General features: G+C 35.6%; 1 long non-coding RNA gene across 1 annotated transcript; it reads right to left on the bottom strand.

The window, feature by feature from the left end:
- Positions 1–556: 556 nt before the first annotated feature.
- Positions 557–16,570, bottom strand: LOC112986434 (uncharacterized). The gene is made up of 4 exons (XR_003260018.2): positions 16,510–16,570; positions 12,129–12,163; positions 3,035–3,090; positions 557–737 (listed from the first exon to the last, which is right to left on the bottom strand). It is a non-coding gene; the product is annotated as an uncharacterized LOC112986434 (long non-coding RNA).
- Positions 16,571–23,437: the final 6,867 nt, after the last annotated feature.

Here is a 23,437-nt window from a genome sequence, read left to right on the forward strand (position 1 = left end):
GCTAACAAAGCACACATACTGTGATGATTAATATGCATTTGACTAGAGAACTTCTCTTTTTGCCATTAAAACTTGTATTACTTAAATCACATCTTTCATCAAAGTCTTCTAATTGCACTACAGTTTGTGATCATTTAATTACTCGCATTTTCTCTTCAAGACGGTGTTTTGAAAATATACCGTATATATTAGAGTACTCCTTCACTTTTAAGTGAAACGTAGCAAAACAGATTTCTCCTACAGAAAATCCTTTTCTTCTTGCTCACTTTGGCCAAAAGCAAGTTAATAAATACAGAGCATTCTTCTTCTTCTAAAAATTTACATAGTTAACATCATAATTACAAACTCCTGTTAGCAGTTAAGGTTCACAGTACAAACTTACACTGGCTTTATTATAAACTGTGTTTCTCTTCATACATTTTAAGCACCTGGAATATCTGCATTTCTGCTTTTACGAGAGCAACCTTAACAACAGAGATGTATCCTTACTCAGTATAAACTGGATGGGAATCTGACCATAAGTTTTTTATTGATTCTGAGTATAGCAGAGGAAAGAAACACAGAAATAGTTAATTAAAGAAGAGAAAAGGTTAGCTGTTACCTTGTGACATATTCTGACTTGCTTTTTAAGGGGTCACCTCTTCTTAAAGTGAATGACATGGAAGATGTTTTCCTTTCTGCAATGCTGTTGGTCCTGCTCCCATTGAGAACTTCAGGATTTTAAGGCTCTGGCAGGTCTGTTTGCAAGAAAAACAAACAAACAGTTTGGTGCCTATACATTATGATGCAGAACGGTTTTGTTTTAGGCTCATTCAGATGAAAAGTCATTTGCTGCTTTAATAAATGTCCTCTCTTTTGCAAAGATTTGCACTAAAGGAAATTTAAACATCACGGGAAATCACAATTTGTCAAAATGGCATGTTGTCCATTTCACATTTAATATAGTTCTTTAGTTGTCCAATTCACACTTCATATTGTTCTTTAAATGGAGTAATTATTTTAATCTTATATTTTTTTTTATATATATATATATATTCAGAAAAAATAATGAAATGTTCAAAAATACACTGTGATTAAATGAAAAATTTCATAAAATAAAAAGTAACCATAATTTTCTTTTTACACATTAGCATTTTTTAATATATTCAATGCATCTTAACAATGTTTGGTATCAAATATGGCTGGTGATCACTCAGCTTGTTTGCCACACTGTGTGGAGATAACAGGGCACAACGCAAAAACTTATCCATTGTGTCTTAAGACAGAAAAAAGCAGTATATAAGAGAAAAATTTATTACTGAATAAATATAATCCAAATATGAGCTGATAAATAAAGCGTAACATAATACATTTTCTTCATATCAGTAAATATAGATGTAAATATGATATACCCTTCCACTTTTAATCTTCTTACAGCACAAACAGCGCTTACGCCTCTATTATGACAGTATTGTATATTCTTATAAATACTTTTACAACGATAAAGGAGGACAAGATTTAATTAAAGAGTCAATTAACAAGCAGCAATATCTTAAATATCCATATTTATGTGGGGTTGCAGATTTTGTGTATACTCAATTTAGTCAGTTCCGACAGAAAGCCTGTAGCTGATGGTTATACTAGTCATAACTGAGCCTCTTCACCATTATACCTTTATTATTGTAACAGATGGTTTGCTTTTGAGGGTAAATAAGAGGTATTAGTTTTACGTCACAAAATATAACTCATGCCACTGTATTCTTTGTTTCTGTTCTTTCCCTATCTGCTATTATTTCCATTTACCATTTCACAAGGACGTTTTTTCATGCCTGTTTTCTCTTCCCAACAGGGAAGGTATCCAAACTTATGATAATAATATATCATTGTACCTATGTATTCTCTTGTATTTACAGATCAGCAATGAACCTCATAGTATAAAACTATGAATGTAGAGGATAATTATCAGTCATATGAGATCATCATAAGCCGGTCACTTATTTTACTCACCACCGCTTTTAAGCCACTGATACAACCTCAGCGTAGTCAGTTAGATCAAAAAAATCAACATCAGTCTTACCTTGGAGCTATTAATTCTTTAGACTAAATTTCCACTTTAGTTTCCAGTAAGGCAATACTATTTCAATAAATTATTTTTTCCTCTTGGAGAAAGAAAAAAGTCTTCAGTGCATGAGGAAAGGCAACTTAAAGAATATAATCCAGTGACACAGACTAGTATCAAGTAATATCAGTGGGTTTTACTTCAATGTCTGCCTGTGGAAGTCTGATGACAGTCTCTGAGTTCACGTGTTCTGGTGTTCAGTACATAGATTAGAAAAAAAGATGGTCATTGCTCAAGGGCAAAAACTCTCTGCATTTTATGCTACATCTTGTTTTCAATTAAATGACCCAAGTTTTAATAAGACATGCAGACTTGTTCTGAAGGAACAGGTGGGAAGCCAACCATATTTTTCTTTTAGATGGTATGGAAAACTATTTTACATAATTACTTGATTATCTCAACCAGCTTGTTTTTTTACTGACTAAGGAGAAACACAGAAATGTATGAATTAACACACTGATGAAATGAATGGTCCATTTGTTGATCTTATTTATCAGAATGGCCAGTTCTGGGCACTTCAGACAGACATACAAAACACACTGAAGTATACAGGCTTTGAATGACCTGCTAATTCCTCCCTTCGACCACTCAGAATATTGCACGCTATCCAGAACTACCACTTCAAACATTTGCTGGCTCTGTGCCTGCGCTCAGTTGTTCATAACTGTTAGCTGCTATTAATCACTTCAAAAAGCCAGCTCAGCACACTTCAGGCTTCTGAGCAATTTTCCACATTTCCTGTCTTTATATTTGAGAAATGCAGGGAGGAGAGGGCTGCAACCCTCATTTCTTGGATTGCTGCTCCCAGCAGGAAGGCCCAATTCTAATTTTTCATTGCTAATATATTTCTATTTCTATTCTATTATTTATTCCGTTTTTAAAGTCTTTAGGAGAAAGTCTTTTCGTTGGTTTTGTTTTTTGGGTTTTTTTACTTACTTCCTTCTGCTATGTTCCATCACAGATGAAACAGGAGTAACTGGATCAGCAAATTCCTGTAATTAATTAAAAATAAATAATCATAAGATATTAGGCTTTCTTCAATGTAAAATTACCACTGAAGTCACAAAAGCAATAAATAGGAGACAACCTCTAACAGAGAAGCTGACAGAACTCCAAAAAGTTGCAGATGATCATTTTGGGGTAAAACCTTGAAATGAAACTTTTCCAGCCATCCCATTGCCAGAGGCCATGGTGTTGAACCACATGAACTACTGATGTTGATAAAAAAAACCTACCTAAATGATCCCATACTCCAGTCATCTGTAACCTGGATATTTATAGCCATCCAGTGCATTCATTTTTCCAAGACTGGGCTTAAGGATATGGAAAAATGTAACAAAATTGGCCAACAATTTATCTGAGCCTATGGCCTCCCTACCTTTTTTAAAGTGGGATCAATTTCTGAAGATGAATGGGCAAGTGAAATGTAAAAGTTTCTTTGTTTCTTTTTTTGTTTTGGGGGGTTTTTTTGCTTGTTTTCGGAGATTTGCAAAACTGTCTCAAACTTCTGACTGGCAAATATGCATCAAGTACTGCTCATAATCGGGTTGTTATTTTGACCATGTAGAAATCCCTTACTTGAAAAGATATTTTAAACCATAGAAAAAGCTGTATCATTTAGCAGGTTAAAAATGGATCAAAGAGGCAGAAAGTCCTAAATTTACCTCTGAATCAGATCCTGTCCAGGCTAGGCTTTTTCTTTATTATATGTTGGCATATCAAACCACACAACTCAGAAAAAAACAGAGATGTTTAGCAAAGAACTGCAAAACATCTCCCTGCAGGACTCGGGGAATGCCTGGTGTTTGCTGAGGCACCCACAGAGACACAGCTGAATGCCAGTGCTCCGCAGCAGTTCATCTCTTGCTTTTGACTTCAGAGGAGACTTTAGCCTTCCTACAGTTCTTTTCTGAACACAGAACCGTAACACACAAATGCTACAAACCCTGTATTTTTGCACATTAATTTAGCCAAACTCCAGTTCTGTGCCTGAGATTGTTTTCTAAAGCTACAGTTTCAATTGCGTCTGATAAAAACAGTGAAGAATTTTTACAACATAAGAAATAAAAAATATTATGTTTTGCTTTGCTCAGTACCACTGAATTCAATTCAAAACATTTTTTTCAGAAATGCTCCATTTAGAGACATCATTATTAATTACAGATTAACACAAAAAGTTCTATTCTATGGTCTGGGTGACAGACCAAGATGGACTTCTCACCTCAGAAAAACAAGATTACAGCAAAGAATATATCCAAGGGACATAGATAAGGGAGTCCCAGGCAATCCATTACATTAACAAAACTTGGAAGTTGCAAGGAAATAAAACTATGCTGTACAGTTCCACTAAAAATGTTAATAAATGTTGAGCAGCATAATGATGAGGACAGACACAGGAAAACAGCAAATAGAATATGCTTTGTAATTAAAAGGTACTAACCCCTTTGGCAGTAGAAGCAGACATTTTCTGAGCAGGCACCAGTAATATAAAATATATTAGTTCTTAGAGCAGAAACTTTGTACTGTCTCAGATCAAGAAGAGCAAATTAAAATAATACAAGTTTGTGTTAGCACAGAACACAAATGGGGACCTGCAGCCACCTCTAAGTCACCATAGCTGTTATTGCTGACACTCGCAGTACTCAACAACGGAAAAGTCTTTCCAGAAGTTGTGCAAGATCAGACAAATACATCCACTCTACGACAGGACTCAGTTGCTATCATGAGTTGCTGAAAGAATTATATACAGAGATTGTGCTGAAGTTCCAGGCACTCTCTTTAAAACTCTGATAGATCAGGCCGTATCAGTTGCCTAATCTGAGTGCACGTTTGCTATTTGCTAGTCCAAGGAGGCATGTTACACAACGTATCGGGGATGAATCAGTGCCACTCTGCAAATGTCCATTACTAATATGCATCCTTCACAAATACGCCATATACTGCATCATACTGTTACATGGCAGTATGAGATAAGCATTATTACTCCATGTTACGGAAGATTAGTAACATATATGACCGGTGAGTAAGTCCACTCACCTGGCTAATAATTAGACTCTAACTCTGTATTACATGAAATACAGTTCCTGATAGAATTCATTAGAGATTTGCAAAGACTTCTTAACTTTCAAAAATCTTCCAGAGCTATACTGAGTTTTTTGGCACATAACCTTTTACAAAACAACACTTCACTATGAAATCTCATAATGTCTCACTTAATTTTGCTACTGGATTCTCTGCAACAAGATACTTTGGTTTCTGTGCATTTTGCAAAATAGAAACACCTGCATATGCTAGGACTGCAGTAAGTTAATTACATCATAAAAGTTGCGGTTACTTAGTCTGGATTTACTCTGAGAAGCAAAACCAAGTCCAGTTGCAGCCTGTCAGCTTTCCTTTGGCTATAATAATTAATATCCTTTTCATCTAAAAGCATGCCTCCAAAATCAAATGGGTGATGTAAACAGTTGCTAAAACTGCTAAACATCTCTACCAATGGTGCCATAACGTGGCTACAACGGTGACATTGACCTGCAAGACTGAACAGTCACAAGCCTAGGTCAGTTATTTTAAATGGAGTTTTATATATCTATACGAGCAACAGGAACAATTTCTGAATGTAAAGAAATAGAGGAAACAATGACTTAGTATTTCAAGAATACCAGGATCTAAATTTCAAGCTCTAAATCAAAGTTCATTGTTCATCACAGAGCTTGAGTGCAGACCCTCTTCTGATCTAGGAGGTCAGAAAATCTGAAAAACTGCAGCACTATTTAGAATACTGCAACACAGAGGGAAGGAAGAAAAAAAAAATCCCACTGGAATCATAAATGTTAGCACTGGCCCCACAGGCAAATTTCCTAATGCAGCCATCCATCACCTCCATGTGGCCTTGGTGATTTGAGTACCACACAAGTTAAATAACCACAAACTATTACTAAAGTTTTCTGTTAATATAAGCAAAGCTGCTGTGCCACCTGGTGAACATTTTCATATGCAAGAGTCTCTTTTGCTGTGTTTATCAATATACAAGACTAATTCAAGCACTCTTGGCAACTCTTGTAGATGCTTGCATTAAGAGATTTGAATAGTCGCAATCAGTAGTGAGACAGAGAGAGAGACAGAGAGAGAAACACTCCTCTTCCATCCCTACAGGGTACTGGTCTTTTGTCAGTACATAACTAATGTACTCATTTTTCAGCAATACATGTTTTAATTTTAGAGGAAGAGTGAAGAAGCATTATCTGTGGCACACAGCAAATAATCTACAAAGATAATGTATTTGATGAAAATTTCACCTCATTTTCAGCTCATGAACTGACCATAACCAAATCATGATTTTTCTAAATGTATTCATCTTCAGTATTTTTTAACTGAATAACAAATAATCCTTGGCCTGTCAGCTATATGAATCAATTTGTTGAAAGCATTTAATAACACTCAGGGATTAAATGATATTCAAAGGGTCAAATCAAAGCTACTGGACACAAAGCACAAAAGATGGCTTATTCTCTCAGTGGATACACGCAACCCTTAGGATCAGCTGTCCAGAACATAGGCTTCATTACACATCCAAAATACATGCTCTGGAAATACCTTGTGACAAGTGCTTAAAAGTGGTTGTTTTCACCCATCACTTTGCCAAGAGACTTACTATATTTATGACACTGAACACAAAAAGTCATTAATTCAATCAAAGCAAGTTCATATCAAAACTGCACAAACATACACAGGATGCAGACAGGCCTGGGCTAATGCTCATCATGCTGCACCAAAAGAGACAGAATTACTGGGAGAAAAACACAGAAGTGTGAGAAACTCAATAATCTTATCTATATGACATAAACATTGCTTAAAGAATGAATACTCACCATATGTCCTTACCTAATATGAAAGCCAAACATCCTCTAATTTTGAGGAAGGCTGGATTCAAATACAAATGTGAATCCGCACTTCAAGCTCTAGGAATCTTAGCTTTGCAGAAGACTGAAGAAAACATTCCCAGAGTTTTAGACACTCAATATCCAAAGTATGCCTTGGCCCCATATCCATACGGGATTTGAGCCATCCCCCTTCCCACCCCCCACCCCCAAATTGTTTTGTTACCTCAAATTCAATTTAGAGGAAGTTGCTTTTCCACATATGGAAGAAGTCTCTAGGTTTTTGTCAATTCAGTTGACACATTTACCCTGCTTATTGAATCCATTAATATGTATTTTCCATTGACTTCTGTACAATTTTAAGTGTTGGACCTGTCCCTGCTTTTTTACTGTGTTCATACTGAAGGCAAGCTCTTTTCTTTGCAACTTTTGCATGAGAATAAAACTAAATTAACCCTTTATGTGGGGCTATAAATTATTTGGTCAGGACGTTTTCTAATAAAAAAGCCATATTAGATTGTGGACACCTCAATGAATTTTTTGAATAATAATAATCAGAAATGTATTTTCCACAAAACTTTCATTAGGTGGTAACAGCAGTATGAGCAAGTTATGAATTGTGATAGCTTTCAACTTTACTCCTTTCAGAAATCATTTTTCATGCAGTAATCAAATAATATTTATTCATAAGACCATAAATATTTTTGGCATAGATGTAAAGATTACATAAGAAAGGAAGGGAAGTATACATAAGAAAGGATGGGAAGTATGCCATTATCCATTATATGCTTAGGAAGGCTCTCTGATTCGTATCTAAGGTATTAGTCCTTTATAGTGAAAAAGTTAATTGAAGTTCAAAAATTTATGATGGAAAGAAAACATACATTTTTCTTTCCTGGAAATGAAAAGTTCCTGGATGAAAAATTTTTATGTTAGATTAACGAGGCAACCTGAAGGCCTTTGTTTGGACAGCGTAGAGTGATTTTCCATATTTTCTTTTTGGCTTTGTTAGCCATCCTCTTCAGAAAATGCTGTCTCCTCCTCATCTGCCAGGGGTTCTTGATAATGGGAATATCATGTTTGTCTTTGATTACATTTGCAAACTCGATGTGATAGCAGGTTATAGGCCTGACTCAGCAGCTACAAAGCATTATTGTCCACTCCCAAGCAGGAATGTTTGTATTAAATTAGGTCAACCTTTTGCTTACTTTTATGTATGTGGACACACACACACGCACACACACTCACACCCTTCACGTTATCAAGAATCAGGTTGGATCATTCTAGCTAAATGGTCTCATTAACCAGCAACCAGTTGCAGTCACCACCAGCAGCTTTTTTAGAGATTGGTGTTCTAAAATTCCACAGCTGATTCTGATCATTCATCAGTTTTAAATCAGTACAGCCACACTGACTTCACCGGGAAAACTCTTGATTTGGACTGGAAACGAGAGCAGACTCAAGCAGATGTCACTGTGGGCACGCTCCTTCTTTGAGGATGTAAATTACCTGTCATACGGCCTGTAACTTTCAGGATTTTGTAAGCAACATCTTGAGCTCACAGGCATCGCCCTGAGCCTATCACCAGTTTCAAGCTCCTAGGATATTCATCATTCTTTCAACTTTCAGAAAATACATAACTCCAAACTCTTTGCCCTTTTTCTCCTTTCTGCACTTATTTGCAAATTTTACCAGAACTGTTATAATGTAGATGCCACTTTACTGCTGACTTCTACTCTGTCAACGCCAAAGTCCATTGTAAGTTGCTTTCCCACCATTGTTATTTCTATGAGCTGATCACTACGGACAAAGGCTTTTCTGTTAATATTGAAAAGTGTTGAATTGTTTGTTTGGTTGATTGAGGTTCTTTGGGTGGATATCAATAATAAATTGCTTTTTTCATCCATTTAGGCTACTAAAATATGGACATAAGTGTATTACAAAGAAAAAGTACTTTAAAGAGGTAAAAAACAGAACTTAAAAACACCATTTTATTGATATCTTTACTGTACATTCACATAAGAGTTATCAGAACTGAGTCCAAATATCATAAATCCTGTGTTAGAGTTTCATGGATATCAAAAGGAATATGCGTTGCTTTTTTAGTTTAGTGACATCATGAACAAACAGCACTCATCATGCACAGATTATTACTCCAAAACAGTTTAATTTACTGAAATCCCTATCATAACTGATCATGCAAGCATCTGGGAATGTGACTTGCACACCACGCAGACAGTGTTCACTTAGCAGATGTACTGAACACAGTGAAACAGGTGAATGTTTGTTGGCTTCCAAAGGATAAGAAACTATTACAAATTTAGAATTTCTATTGGGTCAAAGTATAAGCAAGAAATACAAGAAATATGGAAGAACACACTTACACCTCCTGTGCATAAAATAAAACATGTTTATCACATTAAGACACTAAGATTGGAGATATGCTTTGTCATTTCCCTACAAAGAAACCTGCATATCTGGGGGAAAAAAGCATGTTGTCAGACAAGACACACAGGAGGTCTGTGCAACAACTGTGGTTGATTCCTTTTCATAACAAGACGACATGGTTCATTACAGTTAGATCATTATCATACTAGAAAACTGAATCCTCCAAGAAGTAAATCATTCTCAATTATGTCTTAGAATTGCTTACAGAACAGTTCCTCAGTTTAAACCAGCTCTACCTCACACTCCAGTGGATTCATCTTATGAATCTACTGTACCAAAATATAAGATTATGCATATCCTTTATCAGGTAGGTATCACCTCAACTTCATTATGCCAGATACAAAAAAATGTGTTTATTAATATCAGTTAAAATCCATATTCTCCTTTTATATGCTACTGAATGGTGAATCTTAAATTCTGTCACAGAGATGAGTTATTTTGTGAATGAATATAAGCAAAACTCTCTTGGAGCTTTTTCAAAATGGAATCTGGATAGAGATTTGCCAAATTCTTCAATATTATGTTCAGGCAGATGCACGTTATTTTTACAATACTTATCAATTAGGCCATGGGATGGAATTCATTCCTCTGTCTCCCTCTAAGATTTAGAATCAGCCTGTTGCTCTTGCAAGTAGCTGAGCCATAAAATATTTGAAACATGAATGTGACAGTTAAGAGGTTTAATATTGTTAGCACACTACTTGGGACTCATGGGGTAATTCCCTTCACGGAAGAAAATGCAAAAGTCTTTTCCTTTCTGCACAGAGATCTAGATGCTGAAGTACCAGTTTGTATTTTCATGTGGCAACAAGTACAATTGATACGAAAAATGTGAAAAATAAACAGCCATATATGCACGTACTCTGTATGTGGAATGAAGTGAAGACATGCTTCTGTTGTCTGCATAATAGGACCACTTTATTTGAGTTTCTGGGAGTAAGTACTGCCTTAACTAAATAAAAGGCGTAAAAGAAAATCCTCCTTGGATAACTGTCTAAGGGAGATGGTTCCAAACTCCTGGATGAGTACTTTCTTTCCAAAAAAGCAAGCACCAAACTGCAATAGTCCAGCAGGGTGTCAGAGCCATGAAAACTGCAATGGTTACTGGAAAGCCCATAACTAGGTATATCTGAGTTTCCTGTGCCAGGTTGATTTGTTAGAATAGCTACTCGCTAGCTGATTTGGGTCCTCAGTCTGCCAAGCCTTTAGCTCCACAGTTTCTACACTGCTTTGCTGGGAGCCAGCTCACCTGAATTTTGCATAGAATTTCATTTTAATTCTCTATAAACAGATTTTGCCAAAAGAATATTTGCTCACAAAAGAAATGACGCTTTTCTATCAAAGGAAATTTTGGCCTACCTGCAGAGTAGATAGTCTTGGACGAGATTTGGACTGGCTCCAAGTATGTATGTGAAGGCACTCTAAAGCTCATTGTCCCCTAGAGTTGCAGCCATACATTTCTACCAGAGGGATGGGATTCATCTCAAGAAATGCTCAGCATCTAAAAGCTAAGCATCAAGGTAGCCTCTTAGATTCACTGAATTAGCCAATGTGAGAAGACAGGCAACTATAATGGGCAACTCATTCCATCTTCTCTCCTCTAACTATTGCATGAACACACATGGCTACCTTAGACCACATGTCTAAATTTTAGGTGATGAGAACTAGATTAAATTTACCCCATTCTAAATGAATACTCTGCATAAAAGAACTTAGCCCATACTGAAAACAAAGTTAACCTGATTATTGTCAGAAAACTGGTTACTAGTAGAAATACAATTTTGTATTTTCACAGCCTCCTCTGTGTAAGCATTTTTACAGTCCCCTCTCTAAAAGCATCTAAAAGTATAATACAAACATTGATGAATTAACCTCCTCTGCATCTTCGTATATACATACTTAATTTTTCCATTGTCTAGCTGGAGAAACAATTGCAGTAAGGCTAAGCTCTATGCCTAAGTCCAGCTAGCAATTCTGTTAGAGCACCAGGAATACCTGATTATGGACACGTTTTAGTATACCGGGTACCTCACGCAGAAGTTATCTACACAGCCATACGCAGCCTATGACATCAGAGTAATGGCATTTCCAACGAATCTCTCCCTTGCCACAGGACTACTCTCCAAAAACAAACATCCCTGTAAAAACCTATATACCCAGAATTTATACTTATTTTTTGCTACTAGACAACCACAGCTGAAAAGCATTCCTGCTGATTTTGAAAGAGGTGGGACACTTTTCCTACTGTACTGCAGAACAGGTATCTGCATGACATGATTTTTAACAAGCCATACACACTAGGTCAATGTACTACTCTTAGGAGTTTCGACGACCTGCTGTCTACAAAGGCAATGCCAATTTCAGGAGGCAAAGAAATTATAATATATTGTAGAGGAGAACCTATTAATTCTTTAAAGAGACTTTGGTAATTTATTGGACTTTTTTTTCCCATTAATGCTGTGGATGCCTGTTAGATGTATTTTGGACAGACAAACATTAGACTTTAAATCCAAGAGAGACCATAAGAATTCAAGGAGAAAAAATATAAGAATCAAAATTCATTTTTGAAGAAAGGGAAAACAATAAAGAAATACTACTCTTCCCACCAAAACAAACAGAATCATGCACCAATAAATTGAGCCAGCAACAAAGAAAAGAAGAAAAATGTTTGAGATTTCTACCAGCCTGAGAACGTTAGCACTTACCTGAGGCTCTTGAACACAGTGTGCACAAAAAAATTCTGCAAAAAAAAAAAAAAAATGAAATAAGTACAATTTTACTTCTACCCTTCCCAAATAACAAATCATACAAGAGGCAGTATGAATCGTTCCATGGAAATACTTTCTCCTGAATTGTATTTGAAAAGTCAATGACTGAATCTTGGAGTTTGGCTTGGAAAAATCCTTCTAAATTGTTACTATTTATTGTAACTGCTGCGGTTTCCTTCTTCCATTTCTTCCCTTCTTCAACTTTATCACCATCTTCCTATCTTAATTCACCAAATAAAAATCCAAAGCAATTGAAAACAAACATATTTTACTTAAGACTCCAACAAGCATTTTCCTTAACAACCTAATTGAACAATATGTTCAATGGACAGTATGCCTTTCAAATATTGGTTCTGAATGGCTTTTTTTCCTATTAATTGTGCCATAAGACTGTAAAAGATATACTCATTGAAATTCACTGCAGTTAAATACGACTGATTTAATATCTGTTGTCCTTTTTTTAAGCAATGACAGATTGATCCACTATGAGTGTTTACAACTCTAATAGCAAACTTTTATTTCAACTTTATAATGACCTGCACGTCATACTGATATATAGAGGAACTTCCACATTGCAGCAAATTTATGTATTTCATTCAGAAATGTATGCAAGAATAGACTTTTTTCTTCTGACATCTGAAGGAATTTCTACCACTGACATAGGTAGTATATTAACATTTCAGACCATGCTTTGATTTATATTGACTTTAATCCAACTTATTTTGATCTATGTTCAAAGACTTAGGAAACTAAATCCAATGCTATTGAAAGAAGTAAAATTTATTAACTGCTTCCAGATTCAACCAGAATTACTTCTGGAGATATACTGGCATGCTATTGGCAACCATTTCTTTGACTTGCTACAAGGAAAAAACACAGCATACTTTTTTGTGAAATGTAGTCATTCAGGTATCAGCCAAAAGGGAAAATTCAGATAGCATCAAATACTGAATAAAACTGGATTAAATAATGGATAAAAAATAGAAAGTGTTTCCATAAATAAACCTGAATTCAATGACATCATCACTATCACATGTAAACACACAGATTGTGTAACTTAAATAGAAAAAAAAGATTTGCTTAAGTGGTGAAAACTCCTTAAGTGTGAAATCAGTGTGATTTCTCTTCAGCATTTCATTTATTCAGAATTACAAAGTTAGATTTTCTTTCAGAGGTTGTATAGCATGGAATCTAAAAACTTTCCAGAAATCTTGAGCTTTAAATCAAAGTATATTTTTAGAAGAAAAAAATTCAATTCAGTTAGCAATTGAAAATAAAACCAAAACTACATGCAGTGTATCTGCAAAGTGAAATCCATGCATTCCTCAAAGATCTAGGACTTGAACTTCATTCCATTTAAAGTCAGTGAAAAAGATCTTGCTGACTGAAGGACAGAGAATTGGGTAATTATGCCAAATCCTTTAGTGCTTATTTAGGATTTCACCTCATGAGAATTGTCTGTTAGTAATTATTATTACGATATAACACAAACCTATTATTTTCCTAAGTATTTTACAACCACATAGGAAGAATAGCCTGTGATTGATTCGCTACTCTAAACAGTGACTCGAAATATATGGAAAGATGATGACATGACTTCACAAGGCCACACACTCCATTACTGGCAGAAACAGAAAAATGAACTTGCCTTTCTTCTGTAAGGACTTGGCCACTAAAGCCAGCAGAGCTTGGTACAGCACTTGCCTAACAGCCATATCCAGGACTACTGAAGGGGAATTGGGGGATCTTTGTGCATGTTTGTTAATTGGCATTGAAGTATATTGCTTGGCTTTCTCATTACAATATGCCGCAGAATTACTCCAGTCTCAAGGGTAGCAACATTTGCTCACAGTTTTAATTTCATTTTATTTACTTATTGTCACTTTGGCAGCAATAATAACTTTCTCAACATGATAACTTGCTTGAATTCTTTTGTTGTTCTTTTGGGGACTTGGTAATTTTCACTGTGCAAATACCATTAGTGCTGTTTATTTCTGATTATTAGATATTGCAGAGTTTCATTCTGTTCACTTATGAATTTGATGTCAGAGTTGGGAGTAATTACCACCATTTTAGTAATTCTCCAGTTTGCTGCAACAGGCTCTTTTTCATGCCACTTCTTCTCGTGTCTTATGCAGCATTTGGCTGTTAAATTATGAATCACCACAAGAATCCCCCTCACAAGACTCTCCTTATCATTTTGGTCTAAAACATCAGGACGTCTTTGGTCTCCTACCATTTATAATATACCTTTCGCTCTTATCCCTCCCTACAGACATTTTGCTTTATATAAGCTCAGGGAGGCTTCTCCTATGATGCCTCACTGAAACCTTTACCTTTTCATGCTTTTGAACAATATGAAGCACTCACAGTCCATTTCTTTGCAGGGAAACATTGGTTCTTGACTTTCATAAAACATATGAGGATTTTCTCTTTTCTGCTGCACTGTTAATTCTGTTGAATTATATAAAGAATAACTTCTCATTAGGGTAGTATGAACTTACTGAGATCAAAGCCCTGCTTTCAGCTATGTTACTGTGTAAAGGTACTTTAAAGCGACTCTCAATGTTTCACACTAAGCAGATTTAGGGGCACACTTTTTACAATTTTGGCATGAGATTCTGATATTGTGTGACTAGTGGGTTGATTCTTTTAAAAGAAATTTTTTTTAAAGAAGACAGACATCTATTCTTTGCTATGTAAGTATAAAGGGAAAAATGTATAATATTGCATATGAAGAATACCATGTGCCTTTAGCATAGTGTATCCATTGTATTTTTTTCAAAGTAGAAAGAGTGTGCTGCATCAGAATTATTCCTAGTAGCTGCATCTATCTGATGAGTAGAAATAATACATACTGGCTGATACATTTATCTAGAGGGAAATACAGGCCAAGAAATTTTATGTTACTGTTGCTGCTCTCTAGGCTGATTTTAAGAGACCTAAAAAATTTCCAAAATGTGGAAAATTGCAACAAAAAATATTCATAATTAGCACATGCAGACAGAGTCAGCAGATTATACTTACAGAGGAAAGATACCACAATATATTACACTTTTACTGTAATAAAATACTATGATTGTAACAGAAAAATATCATTATTGCTTGCTGAAAGAGGTAAAATTAAATTGAGCATTTTCTATAGCATTTTTCCATATCAGATTCAAAGTGCTTTACAAAGGACACCAGTATCATTATCCAGGTAACAAAACCGAGATACAGAAAGGAAACTCCGAGTCTCAGTTTGATACTACCTCCATTTAGAGTATTTGTGGGCTTCACTATACCACGGGCATGACAAACGTGGAAGATGGAGGGAATTGAGCCCATCTATATAGCTGCAGTCTGGCTGCATTAACTAAAAAGGCACTCCTGCATAATGAAGACTCGCCCTAGATTTCTAAGAAATTCTAATATGGAGAAGAATAGTTTCTAACATAAGGTAAAAGGACCATTACATCAATTATTACAGGAATGATAAAAGAAAATAGTATTTTGTTATTAGAAAATTTAAACTTTTGAATTGAATTTTAAATGAGGAATGGATCCCTGTTATATGAGTTGATAGGCTGATTCAAATATTTAACAGAAAGGTTATTCTCTATTAAATCCAAGCAAATGTTTCTTTAAGGCTAGATTTCATACTTTAAATGTCATTTGATGAATTCAGCTGACATTTCACAGGACCATTTCTGTAATAATAAAAAAGTCATAAAGCAAAAATTTGCCTATTTTTGCCTCTTTCCCCGTGAAAAGAGAAAGCAAGTAGACCTGAATGATCACTCTCCTGAGTGTTTATGGATAGAAAATAAAGTTAAAACAAAAAAGTGGTACTGTTCAAAGACAGTGAAAGACTTTCCTGTCCTAAGATCGCCTACTCGCAGATGTTTGACTTTGAATGATTTTGCTCTTTGAATAAAGGACAGAAATGTTCTGATATTTTAAGATCCCTACGTTCTCATATATTAAGATGTCAAGGTTGCAACAATCAGAATGATATACAGAGAACAGGTTCATTGCAATGAGTTATCCTATTCTCCCTGGTATAGATTGTGTCTGGCAAATCCCATTGCCTTTAAAATCTATGAAAAATCAAGACGCTAATCTAGACGTCAGACTCACTCTCAAATCTGCCTTAACTCATTTCCACCGCATAGCCTTAAAGGTAGAGCAATCAGCACTACGGTATTCCTTTTTCTGAACTGTTACCACACGAAAAAAAAGAATTACCAATTAAAAGGGCAAAGACAGTCCCTCACTATTGTTAGCCCCACAACAGAATTTCCTGCTCGAAAAAAATTAAAACTGTTCTACTCACGGCAGCACAGGGTCAAATTTGAAGTCCAGCTATGAGTTTCAAGCTGATGATGAGATGTGTTCCTCTGCAAGACAGACATATGACATGATTCAACCACTCCCACTGCTGCTATCAGCTATTGCCTCATTCACCCATTGTCTGAGTGGAAGAACCCAATGTTCAAATCTCACTATTCTCATCAGTTACTTAGAAGTGTTTTATGCTAAGTTTTAGAGGTTTTTTAATTTAGAATTAAATGTCAGTTTGATGTCTTATCTTCATTAAACATTTTACTTTCTTAAAGACTCGTACTATCTGTATGTGACAAGATCATCTTTCTCTTTTTTGTAAACAGCAGTAACCTCTGTAAGCACTGCTTGTATCACTTCATTATTATTCTGCAGAAAGGGACAGCAGGCCTGATTAAGTCTAGCTAACAACCACTGTCACGTTAATAAGCAATCATTTTTGTTTAAGATCCTAAACACAAAGGAAGGCACTCAAAAATCATCCAGTCCATTCCTCATACCCAAAGGAAAGACAAGCTATAACTTCATCCGTCTTGACAGACATTTGTCTAACCTTCCTTGAAGACCTTTGCTGGTGGTGACTCAATAACCAGGCTAAGCAATCTGTTTCAGTGCTTTACTGTCCTTTTCCTCCAAAGTCTAATCCAAATCTTCCTAGCTGCAATTTAAACTCACTACATCTTGTCTCATCTGAATACACAGAGTATTTAATCTCTTCCTCTTTGTAGCTCTAACACACTTGAAAACTATTTCCATGACTCCCTTCAGTCTTTTCTTTGAAACAAACAAAAAAAGTTTCTTCAATGTTATATGTAATCTCTTCCAGAATCCGATATCCTTGCTGCCCTCTCCTACACTCCAGTCAGCCTACCTTCCTTGAAATGCAGTGCCCAAAACTGGACACAGGCTTAGCTGAGACTGTGTGTTGAACAGAGTGAGAAATATAACCACAAATCTGTGTACGTACAGCTTCTGTGAAGTAAGATTGCTAATTTTTTTTTTTTTTTTTTTTTTTTAAGATTGGCTAAGAACACACTGAATTCTCATCCCTTTGTGCTACTTTAGGTTGGTTTCTTAATCAATGTTTCTTCAGTAGGTTTTTTTTTAATAATCTAATATTAACTATATCAAAAGGTACATGACAAAGATTCTTCCCTACCCCCAAGGCCTTCTAATCAGATCCCTCTGACATGCCTCATTATTGAGGAAGATGTGCTGGCTATTACTCATGTACTACTTCTAGATACTATGAGAAGCATAGTTAAGATGATCAATATGCAAATCTTAATTTCTCCACTTTGCTTTTTTAAGGAAAGCATTATTTTCGCCTTCTTGCAGTCTTTTGGCACTTCATTTGCCTCTAACCCACATACAATTCTGAGATTTACTATGCAAACAGTTTTTTGCTTTACTCTAAAAGTAGAGATCCAGCCAAAATATTAATCTGTACTGTGGCTGCCACATTGTTCTATGGTTTTTCTTATATTACCATATACTAATTCCAATTAGTTCTAGATCAGTAGAAAGCTCTGAAAATTAGTGTTGGAGTAATTATTATGGTAGCCAGTAATAGTGTAACTTAAAACATGCTTACTCAATAAATCTGCAAATAAATTCGCTTAGGTCCTATAGATATTAAAAATAACTTCTATAGGCACAAAAAAAATGTCCTACCACACAGTGGACTATACTTTTTGACACGAAAGTTAGTTCATGGGTGCTTTATTCATTTAGTCTGTTTTTTACATAAGGACATCAGGGAAATCTGTAACATGTTAAAGAATACTTTTATAAAATAAATTATATATTCACAATAAGACACAATAAAAACTACTACTAAATTAATTTTTAATAACTAAATGCTTTTTAATCCCACAAATTATTTGAAAATGAGATTAAGACCTCAAAACTGATTAGAAGATTATTCTTGAAAAAGTTTAGTGTCAGCATTGCTGCATACCATTGGCCCCAGATTTTTTATTCATAAATGCTGTTCTTTTAGTGGTAGCAACAACTATGGTCTCATCATTACCAAGAGCTGCATTTCTGAAGGACAGTACATGATTTATTGCGCAACGCATTTCTTAAGAAACGAGCTCCAAAATAATTTACTTTGCCAAGCTGTCCACCATTTCCTTATTCAAGGTCAGCTTTCAGCTTTATGACCAAAGAACGATGATAAAGAAAGGCAATTATGGGCTGTATCGTAAGTGGTTAAACTTCCACAGAACAAGGTTAAAATTTTGCTGGTAATTCATTTTTCTTCTAGGAGAGTAAAATGGATAGCTGAGTACAAAAGACAAGTGTTTAACAGAAAGAGGTAGACAAAAATGCAGCCAGAAAAAAACGGGGTTTCCTGGACTGATGTCCCAAGAAACTGTGTGTTTATACAAGGGTTCAGTTTGGATCATCCTCTATTTTATAGAGTGATTAAGCCCTAGTCTAAGGGAGGCAAACACAGAATGGGAATTTATGCTGCAAGTTAGCATAATCTTATATCAAGCTGCTGTTACAAGTGATCCAAGCAGGTAATATTCTTTGAAAAAGAAGATATAAAAGACTTTGTGCAACATTCACTTTGTAATAACTGCTTCCCAAACTAAATAAACTAAATTTTTGCACATATACATAACATCCCTGATTTGAGCTTCCTTCCTGTCTTGTATACATTAGTGGATAATTAACCAGTTCATAAAAAGAATCAAAATCCATCTGAATACCTTTTAATGCATTTTTATTTATGCTCTATTAATTGGAAGAAGTACCCAGTACCTCACCTGCTCTTAATATAATTTAACTACCACAAGACACTTCCATCATATCAGGTGTTGTCAGACAACAAATCTTGCAAGCTGTGGATATGACCTAGACAGCTTTAAAACCTTCTACCGTCTAGATTATGAACCCAATGCAATGTACAAAGGGACATAAAGTGACTTTTTCTCAAAAAATAGAACACCGTGCAGGATGGGGATGCCCTGTTACAGATCAGAGGAGTCAAAGTTTCTGTGAGGTCTTCACATCCCCCCAGATTTTGTACTGTTTTGATCCAGAGAGTTGGTTTGCCTTTTGAGCCTTCATCAAGCAGTTACATTTGTTACTCTTAACTTTGTGGCTAAGGCATTTCAAGGACAGGCAGTAGTACAGTGTCAGTCAGTCCTTAGATTTAGGTGTCACTACCAATAATGACACTTTGTATTATTGAATGTGTCTTCCTCAAAACAGACTTTTATGTGCTTTTGACATCGTTTTGAAATGAAAATGTGCCTAGAACTATGCTGTGAAAGAAGATGGCTGAGAGGCACAGATTATATTTCTTGTTGCCATACTCCACAAAAATTTTAATAATCTGCATTTATACTAAGTTGAAAATGGTCCTCAGGCAGGATTGCTCTTTCCCTGATAAAATAAACCAACAAATGCAGCAACATTTTTAAAAGCTTTTGTTACAAGTGATGTTGCATTTTTTAATCTGTAAAAGTGGATTCTTAGGGACTTTTTTGTAAAGATTAAGTAGATCATTAGAAGTCCCTCTAAAACTTTTCATATTGACTTTCTTATTTTCTGAAGCACCAGCTTTCATTTATGTTCTCATCTGGGTTTACTTGACAGCTACCTCTCAGACAATTTTCAGATATAAAAGTGAGCCAACAGACTAAAATAGAAACAAAGAATAAAACCTTGCATGTTTCTGAAGCATATTAGTGTTTTCTAGACCTTTGCTACTACAAAGATTGATACACAGCTGTTCCTGCACCTGTGCCCTTTAACAAAACCTTTGGTATATATTCCATTTGTAAGATTCAATAGAGAACATTAGTATTTTAGCATTGTGTGCAAAAGATTCATATCTGAGAGACTTTCACTAAGGTTATGCCATGATTACTTCCACTAGTTTTCTGACTGTGTAACTCAACTGACTTAGGTTTTTCCTTCTAATTTACACAGGTGCAAATGACAAAAAAAATTAATCTTCATGTTACAATTCCAATAGACTTTAAACCCATTTTTCCTCTTTTTCACACTGTTCATCTACTACTTCTTTGTATGACAAAAGAGCTAAAATAATGAAATATTTGAACTTGTAGCAAAGAGTAGTTCATATTTTGTTTGCACAAGACGACTGATTCTATGAGGTTATAAAGTACCAGTCCCATCTATAAAAGTAACTCTCCTTTGGGGTATAATGCCGAAGCCAGCTTGGGGGTAGAAAAGTCACAGAACAAGTATTTCTACTTGAAATGTGATGGAAACAGTTGTTTGTTCCTATTTTGTCCATTTTCCGATGTTTATGGAAACCTTCAAAACACTCGCTGGTCTTCATTAAAATTAAATAAATATTTAACTGTGAAGTAACTCAGTCACAAGCAGTTCAAACCAAATAACCCATATGAATCTTTCCCTCCCCTTAATTAAAGTGAACATGAGCTGAAGGAAACAACCTCATGAAACGTGTTTGATCAAAAGCCCTCACGGAACAGCCTAAACCTTTCTGTATAGCTTTACTTTCAGTGTGCTTTCAGGAGAAAAGGGACCTACCAATTTATGCCAGCAGCTACCACATTTTGTTTGCCTGCCTGTGAAAAAGCGGCATGTAGCTGTATCTGTAAGTATGTGTACATAAGAAAGTGAAGACAACAGCTATAAGACAATCACTTAAAGCAAGCTGGGATCCTGCAGCACTGAGAGTAAAACTGTGAAACATTTCTGCTAATTAAAATTTGGCGGTTCTGTTAATTACAGCTTGGAAGACCAAGACTCCCCATAGCACTCAGATTGTGTGTTTTCCCCAGCATTCATTTTGGGAACCTTTCCATTATTAAGCCTGGATGAACAGTAGACCCACCTCCATGTCCCATGTAGTCATTTACCCTACAGTCTCTTCACCCTCTGCCTACCCTGCTTTATTTGATTTACTTTCTATTTTCTTTTCCAAGTCAGTCAGTCTCAATCCTTTTAGCAGATAACTATGGCTGAAGCACAGGATGGCAGGTAAAAATAGTCCCTCTTTCCTCCACTGTTGAGGACAGAGGGTTCTCCCTCCCCTTGACCCTGGGAAGTAATGCCCTCGCACTCCCTTCCCTCCCTCAAAGCCAAGGTGAGAGCTCCCTCTCCTGTTTCAATACATTTTTCCTCACTGCACTTAGCTTCAAAGAATCAGTGCAAGAGAGCAACAAAATTCATCTGACAGAAAAATATGAGATATCTAATAACTAGGGTACTGTCTAGCACAGGAGCTACTATATTAAATCTCTAATAGCCTAGAATATGGCAATTAATACTAACTTCTCAAAAATAAAATGTCTTTTCACCATACCACAGATATTTGGTATCAGCTGCCAATGATACTACAATCTTTAAGTAGAAAGACAACCAAAGTTCATTCTAGTATATTCAACAAAAGACCTTAAAACTTGTAAGCTAATAAAAATCCTAATTCGAAGTCAGTAGTTACTATTCATTTGCAGGGAGATTTGGCAGTCATGGAATACTAACATGAAGGATGAATACTACATTTATTTTAAATCTGGCAGAGAAGAAACTCACTGAGATGAAACATCTCATCTATAGGAGAACCACAGGGAAGAAGCTCACATGCTATCCAAAGACAAAATAATAATAATAAAAAATCTCTGAGCAACAGAGTCACTGAACATATTACACTTGCTTAGCATAAAATCTATGAATATTCAACAGCTATACAGTCTTCAAATTAAAATATGTGATTTGAAAACAACCAAACACTATTTATTTTATTTAAAAAAGAAGAGTCAAAGGAAAAGGAAGACAAATCACAAGTTTTATTTGGACTAGATGGAGCAAGAAATCCCAGTGAAAAAGTAAAAAACAACACAAAAGAAGATGTACAAGTCAATCGATTAAGTCATCTATGGTAAGGAAAAAGATTTAATTTCTACTTAGAGAAGTCTGGACCTAATGACAGATGTGCAATACTAGCTTCAGTCTATACCTGTTGAGCTTCAGAGTAAAGTTTTCACTATCATATTAATCAGCAATAATTAAAATACTGGAAATATGAAATATAAAAGAACCACCAATAGCTACAGAAGAAATAATGTGAGTTAATGATCAATTAATTCAATGGAAGTCTTTCCATTAATAAAATTCAGAGCTGGCTTTTGATGGCAGTTTGGGATGAACGGTGGACATGTAAGTGATACAATCATTTTCAAGCATTCAACCACAATAGTGACAGTCCCTTCTGTTTGGCTGGTTGTCTGGGTTGCAGGGTGGGGGCAAGAGATGTTAAGACTGCTATTAGAGAAATATGAGATGTTATACCACTCCAGACAAGAACTGAGAGCTAATAAAATTTCTAGCAATGCCCCCAAGATAACTTACCTGTCACATCACTAGAACGTGCTTCTGAAATATTTTCTGATGTAGTTTCATTCATAAATTCCTAAATTCAGTATAAAATATTCTTTTTTAGTGGTTGGTACTCTATACAGCACATCTATTAATTTTCTTTCTTCCAATGGAATTTTTAAGGAAGATAAATTATAATCATGACATTTACATCTCAATAATTTTCACATTTGAATCATTCTCATAATACTGGTGTACATGCTGTAAATGCATTACGCAGTCAGATACTAAAGCAATCATTTTATCATTGTCAGGACGAATATAATGCCTACTGCAACCAATTGGACCTCTACGGGAACAGTTAGCTCAGCTGTTTCTGCATAATAAGAAAAAGAAATGCAGTGAAGTGCCTGCGCATCATCCATCTTCACTGTCAAAGGACAAGGCATGATCTTAGGCTTGCTTCCCAAGAGCGTGAAACTGTCTTGTCACACAATGAAGATCAGAGTCCAAGGGAGGGCAGGAGACCTGCAACAGCCAACAGCAAATGGACTGTGCCAGGTTTGAGAGCCCTGGCAAGAATACACCAG

This window comes from Dromaius novaehollandiae, chromosome 9 (assembly GCF_036370855.1).
Source record: "Dromaius novaehollandiae isolate bDroNov1 chromosome 9, bDroNov1.hap1, whole genome shotgun sequence".
Taxonomy (NCBI): domain Eukaryota; kingdom Metazoa; phylum Chordata; class Aves; order Casuariiformes; family Dromaiidae; genus Dromaius; species Dromaius novaehollandiae.